Raw genomic sequence first — 10,188 nt, forward strand, 5'->3', positions numbered from 1 at the left:
ATGCTCATGAAAAACAGGCGTTAAATTTATGTGATTACTCCTACAAGAAGGACAGGCAGGCAGGTAGGCTGGCCGTAAGACAAACAACAAGAATGAGACCATAAAATATAGGAAGGGCTTAATCACACCCCACATAATCCAACACTTTACAAGTTTTGTCATCATTCGACTCCTCATCATCGACCAAAAATGTCTATAATTTTATGGTCAATTCAAAGTTTTTTTTTTTTTTGGTTGTTGTTGTTGTTCTTTATAACCAATTCCGAAATATTTACATTTAAGCAATTAAATGTCTATAAATGTACAACACGCTCAAATAAAAGACGACAACAACAGCAAGAAACGAAGTTGAGACGGAAAAAAATTAAAATGTTTTTTTGCATGTTAAACATGATACTTGGCAGCAACACCAGACCAACCGAGCCGGGTATGACCAAACTGCTACGTTCCTACACTCCAACAAACTGCTCCCCAGCATTCTTCTCCTAAAAATATTAAATTTAATAGTGGTGGGCCTTTACACCTGAAACTAGCTTATTGTACATAACCATAAACAACAAGTAAAAAAGCAGTAAGTTCGGCCGGGCCGAACTTTGAATACTCTCCACCATTTATAACGAATTAGAAAATTTTCAAAAAAAAAAATAAAATCCATTAAAATTTTTTTTAAATATTTAAAATATTTAATATAGGAAGATGCCGATATATGGGGGGATATACGATATTGTGGACCTATAAACAAATCTATGTCTGCGTGTAAAGTACTCACAAGGAACTCCTTGTGTGGATTTTCAGATAATTCCATTGGAAAAAGTGGCTAAAATCATCAAAATACCGAATATAGGGGAGTACCGTTATATGGGGGATATACGATATTGTGGACCTATATAGACAATTCCGTTTCAGGGGTAAAGTACTCCGTGTGTGGATTTTCAGACAAATCGATTGGAAAATGTGGATAAAATCATCAAAATACCGAATATCTCGGGGTACCGTTATATGGGAGCTATACGTTATCGTTAACCTATATAGAGAAATCTCTGTCGGGGGGTAAAGTGCTCACAAAGAACCCCTTGTGTACAAAGAACCCCTTGTGACCATTCCGTTGAAAAATATGGCTAAAAACATAAAAATACACAATATCGGGGTACCGTTATATGAGTGATATACGATATTGTCGATATATATAGATAATTCTCTGCCGAGGTATAAAGTACCCACAAGGTACTCCTTGTGTGGATTTTAAGACAATTCCATTGAAAAATGTGGCTAACATCAAAATACCGAATATCGGGGGTACCGTTATATGGGGGCTATACGATATCGTGGACCGATATAGCCCATCTTCGAACTTGACCTGCCTGCAGACAAAAGAGATATCTGTGCAAAATTTTAGCTTCCTATCTTTATTCGTTTAGACTGTAGCGTGATTACAACAGACGGGCATACGGACGGACAGGGCTAAATCGTCTTAGAATTTTACGCTGATCAAGAATATATATACTTTGTTAGGTCTAAAATGATTATTTCGATGAGTTACAAACGCAATGACGAACTTAATATACCCTCCATACTTTTTTTGGTGGAGGATATAAAAACAGAAAAAGAGAGGAAAAAATACTTCTAAATTGGAATTGTCTACAAACACGGACACCACATGCGAAATTGTTGCCTAACTTGGCTCTAACTGTGGTTGGCTACAAACGACGATGACGACAACAACACCACATAAAATAACTAACAATTTTATTAACTCTTGCAAATATTATTATTATTGTTCTTGTTGTTGCTGTTGTTATGTACAAAGTTTTTGGTCGTTTGTTATATTTTGTGTGGTTCGGCAAAGGAAGCGGGGACTACTTCATTGCAGTGTTCATATTTTTGCTTTCAATGACTTTTTCAAATATGGTAATTGATAAAGTTAAGAATAGTTTATTGCTGATAGAACCAGTTACAAAATTCATGATAGAGCTATGAGAAACTTCTTTCGGAACTACAGACAGAATTAATATTTTTCAAAAATTAAGAGTATTTCTTTGATGTTTCTTATTTAAATTCAATTCACAAATCCAAAAACATGTTCGTCATGTATGTCCTAGAAGACGTCAAGTGTCTAAATCTTTCCTAAACGCGAAGAATTCATATAAAAACTTTTTTTTTGGGTTAAATCTCCAACAAAGCGTCAACCAATTTTTCTATAAGCCACTAGATAAGGTAGATCACTATTATCGTTTCCTAATTTTTTCATCAACTGTTCCTCGGACTGTATTTGGTTGACGCCTGAAAGTAACAGAAAACTTCGTTTAAGGTAGAACTTGACAAAATAAGATATATTCTATACAAAATTTCACTATAAATCTCAGAATAAGCTATATACTTTAGTACAATAGTTTTTAAGGGAATTACATTCGAAATTTATATACTACAAGTGAAAATTATGGATTTACTTTTTACTGCTAATTTATCAAGTTTCCAATCTAACACAAACTCTCCCTTTATACTACATTTTTGAGGAGAAGTGGCAAAGGAAAAATTAGTATATATCAGATTTAAAAAAAAAAAACAAGTAAGCAAAGGCTACAGTCAGGCGGGGCCGACCGTTGAATACCCTACAACACTATAATAAACGATACAGTTTATATAGGCGAGACACTCGAAAGAATTCCACAAGATATTGTGACAAATAATAAAAGAAAACCATCAGGTTTCGTTCTCTAATTTTCGAATAATAGCAACTTTAACTAATTTTCTCATTTCCAATTTATTGGTAGATGTTGCACTTAAATGGTCTTCCTAGGTCTTGAACCAATATTTCCCAAAGACCTATAATCTCTCAGAAGTGGCAAAAGATTAAGATTTATTATTTGTTTTTGACTGAAACGCATCTATATGAGATACAGACATTTGACTATATTCTTCAACGAAATCAGCGTTAACGAAATTGTCAGAAGTGTGTCTTTTCTGTATTTGTGAATTCTCCAAAAAGTCACTGGAATGGACATTTTCGTATTTAGTCTACAAAAGTTGGCAAACTATTTCACACATTGAATATTTTTGGATGGCCATCCAAAACTGCTTGGCTTTTGTAATGTCCGGTAACTCCCATTCAAATGTGCGTGAGGATCGGGCGATAATTACGACCTGCAGACAATTTTGCAGTTTTTTGGTCCATTTCAACCCCTAAATATATGGCGATCATCTCCAAAAAGAGTAGGCTTTATTCTGACCCTTATCTCCATGCAAAATTTCGTAAGGATCGGGCCATAAATGCGATCTGTATATGATATATATTAACTACTTAGTTTTATTAGCTGTAGAAATATTACCAAATGTTTAATTCAAAATGAAAAAATGCCAAAAATGTGACAAAATTGAAAAAAATATAAGAAAATGTTACAAAATCAATATTTTCATCTTTAGAGAGATATTTTTATGCGATTTTTTAGACGTTTTTTCTTTTCTGCCAAGAGGCCATTCTGAATTAATGAGAACTGTCGAAATCAGTTCAGCCGTTCTCGACATATATGACATCTCTCAAGCATATCTTCTTTGATAGACATATATATCGCACATATTTTGCTATATATCCGATTTGTTGTATGTTAACATCAATGTGAAGATCAGAAGTAACCTTGTCATGGCTTTGTGATTTCGCCGGGATTTAAAATATTTGCGGTTTAATGAAAAATTTTGAATTTTTTCAACAAAAAAGATATGGTCTATTTTACCCGCTAAATATTATCCGATGACCATCAAAATTGGTAGGCTTCTTCCCCGCCCAAACTCTAGCTACATGCGAAATTCCGACATTTTTTCAGTAGTTGGTCCATTTCAACCACTAAATATTATGCGATCATCTTCAAAAGAAATAGTGTTCTATTCTGACCTTAACCCCACCTCCATTCTAAATTTCGTGAAGATCGGGCCATAATTGCGGCCTGTAGAGTGATTACAAATTAACATGGATAGACGGACAGACGGACGGACGGACATACATAGCTAGATCGACTCAGCTCGGCGAGCTAGGAAGATCCATTTCCTATGTGGGAAACCAATATTTCGAGGTGTTACATAAATTCTGGCCCAATCAAACTTATAATACCCCCAACACATAGTGTTGTAGGGTATAAAAAACATTTCTATAAATAATAATCTACTTAATAACCAGTAAGAAAAGTCGGGCGTCGGGCGACTATATGATACCCTACACCGCTATGTATATTTAGTAGAGCTCCCGTAACAACAAAGTTTATATTGGGAATTTATGTGATCTCTATGATCTCGATAAAAATTGAAAGAGTATCTGATGACCGGTATCAAATATCATTGTTGTGGAATGCATATTACGCATGTGGGGGACTTTAACATCAAATCGGATGAAACATATGTATGGGAGCTATATCTATATCTTAACCGATTTCGCCAAAATTTTAAGCATTTGCTTTTTGGCTGAATTCTGTTGGAGGTGCTACAATTCAGTCCATTTCAGCTGTTATTAGCTATTTGGTGCAGAACAAACCTGAAATCGGATAAAGTTATAAATCAAAGCTATATCCAAATCTAAACCGATCTTGACAACATTTCAAACACTTGTTTCGAGCTGTATCTGTTATCTGATACAAAAGATTATTCTTGTGGAGTTCGTATTGCGCATGTGAGCGACTTAAAATCCCAAATTGGATGAAGCGTATATGTGGGAGCTATATCTGAACTGATTTTCAAACAAATTTCATGCGCTTGCTTCTAGTTACATATGCCAAAATTCAGATAATTTGGACTGATATTGGCCATTTGGTGCACAATTAACACGAAATCGGTTGAATGGGGTTCGTTCTTGGGCAAAACAAACATTGTTTGTAAAATTTCATCTCAATCGGATAATAAATGCGACCTGCATTTTGTTCCATAAATACGTGGACGGTCCACGTCTTCGTATAGCCCCTATATAACGGTACCTCCCGATATTCGGTATTTTGACGATTTTAGCGACATTATTCATCGGAATTGTTTCAAGTTTGGTATTTGAAGTTCGTAATTGTTACTACAGCCTAAGACAGAAAATTGTCTGTGCAGGTCCACGTCTTCGTATAGCGCCCATAAAAAGCTACCTCCCGATATTCGGTATTTTGATGATTTTAGCTACATTATTTTCCGATTTTTTTTAAGTTTCGCATTTGAATATTGTAATGCCTTATGACAAAAGTTACCTATGCAGGTCCATGTCGTCGTATAGATCCTAATATAACAGCTACATTCGGTATTTTTAAGATTTTAACAGAATTTTTAACGGATTTTATTGTTTTTGAGAATTGCTAAATACATTCCAAATGCTGGAGGGTTTTCAAAGTTCGGCCCGACCAAACTTACAGCTTTTTTACTTGTCTGTATTAAAGAGTATCGAAGTATCCCAGCGACTAATTCAGTACCATTTGAAGTCACAAGAAAACCCCAGGGAAAAACGCTGTTCAATCTTGGTGTCATGGTCATGAATGTCAGACAAAATAACAAATAATTTTCTTTTTTTCACGATTATTTTTGGAGATTTTTTTATGCCATCCACCATTTTATTTTTCTACGGAATTTTTGCGAAATTTTTCAATGTTCCTTTAAAATGGTGGAGGGTATTAAAAGTTCAGCCCGGCTGAACTTTCTAATAATTCTATCATGATCTAATGTTTTTTATATTTTTTTATACATTTTTTTTATTTTTAATGAACAAATACGCACCATTTTTATAAAAAAATCTACCATTTTAGTAGCTTCTACACTTTTTGGTCTTCCAGTCCAGCTTCTTGCCCGATACGAATTAACCCCGTCTGAGGACAGGACATATTTTCTTATGACAGAGAAATTCATTATTAACTCGCTTGCTCTTTCACAAGACGACGACAACTCGAATTCTTCAAAGCAGAAATCCGTCCGGAGTTTACCCGACTCACTTCCAAAATACCAATAGAGAAAACAATCCAAGTACACGATCAAAACAAAATCCCCCAGCCAGTCACATGACCTGAGGAACCGACTCGAAAACTTCTATCAGTTCATTACCTCTAAGTCGAGGATAAACCGATTAGATCAAAATACTCGGAATACTTTTGACAAAACAGCAAACAAAACGATTTCCTCCAATCCGACGATATTCCGAAAAGCTAAACCTAAATCCGTGATTTGATACTCATCATATTATATTTATATCTCCCGTATCTCCCTAACAAAAGGTAGATAACAAACCATAGGGAGTACTCGCTATAATGGTACAAAGTAATATTTATATCAGACTTGGTTCATACCCCAAGAAGGTCAAACTTTTCAAAATCTTCATATATTCTACAGAAATCAATGGGGATATTCGATAAATTGGTGAGGAAACGGGCAATCTTCTGGTTCCTCCCACCTTATGGTTCCTCATAGCTCTCATAACACTGAAATATTTTTAACTACATATTTAGTGTAAAGATAGGATATGATAACTAAGTTAGGACATGCGAGAGCTCACTTGTCTTCTCAATGGCTCTCAATAAGACCTTGTAAGGTTTCAAGAAATGTATGTATGCATCTAAAAGCATAGCCATTCTAATAATATTTCTAAATATCTATTCATTCTCATGTTGAGTGTAGTCCTGAACTCATTTTAATCTATTTTTCTTGGAATCGCTTGAACTACATACAAAATACTCCAAATAAATGACAAAGTCCACCCATTTTCAGGCCAAAAAGTTCTTTCCACACACCCTTGGTTATTCATAAACTCTCTTCTAGTTTTGGGTAGTTTTTTTTTCATGCACTCTCTTACCATGGCTAAGGAAATATTTTTATGGCATAATTAACCCTTTTTCCGTGAACGAAAGATGATGATGACGATGTGGTTAGAAATGAATGGAAATAGTTCTAGCTCATTTAACGCCAAAAGTAACCAAAAGAAAATGGGCGTGTTGAAAATTTTGTTATTTATTACCCTAGTCATATTTCCCGGTATTTTTGGTGGCATAAACAGCTGGTGGTGTTGTTTGTGGGCTGACATATTTTTGTTGTGGTGCTGGCGGTTTTGGGACACAAATGAGAATAGTGTGTCAAGTGGTAGTGGTTTGTCAAACAATGTAATAAAAAAGAGAGAGCGAGAGTTGAAAGTGAAAAATTGTGTCCTAGTGGAAATTAACAATTTTAAATCGCTTAAAATTTTAAAACAACTGGAAATTTCATAATGATTAGAAAAAATACATATAAAGAATATTACATATTTAAAATATTTCAAGATTTTTTACCATGATTTTCTATTCTATGAAACTTTCTCTAAAATCCAAGTAAGGTATTTAAAGAAAATCAATTCCTTCTTAACATTTACATGAAGACTTGTCTGCAACAGATGTTCCACAAAAGAATTTAATTAATCAAAACACATGTGTCTACACAAATCAAAAATGTTTACCACTTCCGAAGGACAATTACTTGCAGTTTTTTTTCTCTCTCCAGTATTGTTTTGGCTCTGTATTGACGTTTTACACTGTCAATACTTCTTCACCTGACCATAAAAAATTACAATGACTTTTCAAAACTAAATAATAGAGTTTAAGAATACAAAGTGGTGGTCGGTTGGTTGGTGGGTCGTTTCGTCTGACAGCTTAAGATTAATGGTGACGGTGTGGAAAAATGTTATTATTTAAATTGTCAAAATACATAAGTCAAAAGCAAACAAACAAACAAATGCACATACATGACATTTGGGAATTAATCATTGACTTGGAAAAAATTGGCATTTAAGATATATTGAAGAAAACTATTTTCTGGATCATAAGGAAAAACTATACATGAAAAACACATAGAAAGTATATATGATCCTTTATTTACGTGCACTCTTTTTGGGGGGAGGTACAACAGATTTAGAATTTCATTGGAATCGGACATACATATCGTGTTTGGTGCATGATAATCAGCCGATATACATGAAATCAGCCGAAATATATATATGGGAGCTATATCCAAACCCCACCCGATTCAATATAATATTACAAATATATTTTCTGAAAAAATCCCGTCACTCATTCCAAATTTAAATTTCAATATAACATACATATCGTGTTTGGTGCATCAAAAAAAAAAAACGAAATCGGTCGAAAATACATATGAGAGCTATATCCGAATCTAAACCGATTTCAATATTATTAAGCACACAAATTTGTTGGACAAATTCCATCACACATTCCAAATTTCATTGCATGTTTAATGCATCAAATACATGAAACAAAGACCTAAAATGGTAAAGACTAGACAAAATGCATTCTGAACAAATGGTTTGTGGCTATACTACCTTGAATAACAGCTCATGACAGAGGCAAGTTAATATAAAAAAACACAATTATAGGAAGGAATGACAAATAAAAATTTGGATAATCCAAAATATTTGTTTCAAAGCTCTATTCCATATACCATCCCAAATAATTGCATACTGCATTAGCGGTTTAAATTGCTTAACAGTGGTAACTATGTTATTACGATATCATAACAACAGAAGCATTTTTCACAGGGTTGCCATATTTTACTCTGTCTTGTCCTATCTTTACACTTCTATGTCTTTGCATGAAATCGGTCGAAAATATATGTATGGGAGCCATACCCGAATCTGAACCGATTTTAAAATAATTTGGCATATTTATTTTTGTTTCAAATTCCGTTACGCATTCCAAATTTGAAGACTGTATCTGTAATCGATCAAAAGATATGTACATATAAAATCTAAATTTTTTTTTTGGATGTACCTCTGGTTTTGATGCTATATCTCCAGTTCTAAGTGGAATTTCAAAAAATTATATAGCTTATGTTACTTTCAGGCGATGTTGTAGTATACTTGGAAATTTATAGAAAAATCTGTTCAGCGGTCTTCGAGTACATAAATTACAAACATACAAACATTTTATTTCTGTGCAATTTTGTTTGGTAGGTACCAGAAAGAGTGAACCAATTTTATCCATCTCCGAACTCGATCTAAGTTTGATAATAATATTACGATTTACCAAATACGTCCATAAGTAAACTGTTCAACAATATCGGGTTCATAGTTAAGAGTGTGGGAATTCAAAGTGAAGGTGATAGTATTCGGAGAGCAGAACAAAGTCCAAACAGAGTTTTGAGTTCTCGGGACAATTTTTATGGCCCATTTATAACCTTAGCTATACAGAAGGTTCCTCAATATTTTGCCATATACTTCGTATGAGTAGTGATAGGCCTTTCACAAAAAGCTCGACTTACCTCTAAAATCATTGGTATCGAAAATCGGGTTATACCAGTCCACTTTACAGCTTAGGCCTTATATTGGAAAAACCTTCAATTTCATTTGATTTGTTATGTTATAATCATATTTTCCTACTAATTTCCCGATATTAAAAAAAAATCAACATATGTACTCATTTTGAAAAGCTCACCTTTGTAGGCACCACCTTTTATAAGTATTTGAAAGGTCTTGACCTCATTTTCCAATTGTCTTGTCTCTAATTTGAAATTTCATCTTTTTTTATCGCAGAAAGTGATCAATGTGCAATGGTGCAGTCATTATATTAAGGTTCCACCTGATTTTACAATTAAAGTCATATTTTCTAGCGGTATTTTTGTAAATTTGTATTTTGGTGTTTTAGAGGGTCCTCAGCTTTTCTACGGAAGATATATATGCATTTTTCTATAGCTTTCCCCTACTAAGTAGAGACTCCCAGTCGATATTATGTAGAGGTAAGAAACTCCTGCATAAAGATTATAGAGCGAGCACCCAACATTTGAGTTCTCTAGCCAAACGTTTATTTTGTTCTGAGACTCACTATGGAATTTTATCTCGAATATTTCTTCCTTTGACACAATCCATGAAAAATTAAAATTTAAGGAAAATTTCGACTTGGAATGAAAACGTGTTATAATGGCATAAAAAATTGAAAACATAATTTGAAATAGAAATAAATTCTGAATACAATTTTCTTGAAAGCTACTAACTATTATTATTAATAAATATAGGGTGAGATGAAAAAACTGCAACCAACTGCAGACTGCTGTCATTTCTAAGCCACTCGTCCGACAGCTGTTAAAATTATTCCAGTGACAGCTCATTCTTTTGTTTACAAGCGTACAAAAGCATTTTGGTGAGAATTTTCCTGAAAAAAAGTTATTCGTGATGGAATTCAAGCGTGATAGTGTGATTTCTTTATATTT

The sequence above is a fragment of the Musca domestica genome, unplaced genomic scaffold (assembly GCF_030504385.1).
Source record: "Musca domestica strain aabys unplaced genomic scaffold, Musca_domestica.polishedcontigs.V.1.1 16, whole genome shotgun sequence".
Taxonomy (NCBI): Eukaryota; Metazoa; Arthropoda; class Insecta; order Diptera; family Muscidae; genus Musca; species Musca domestica.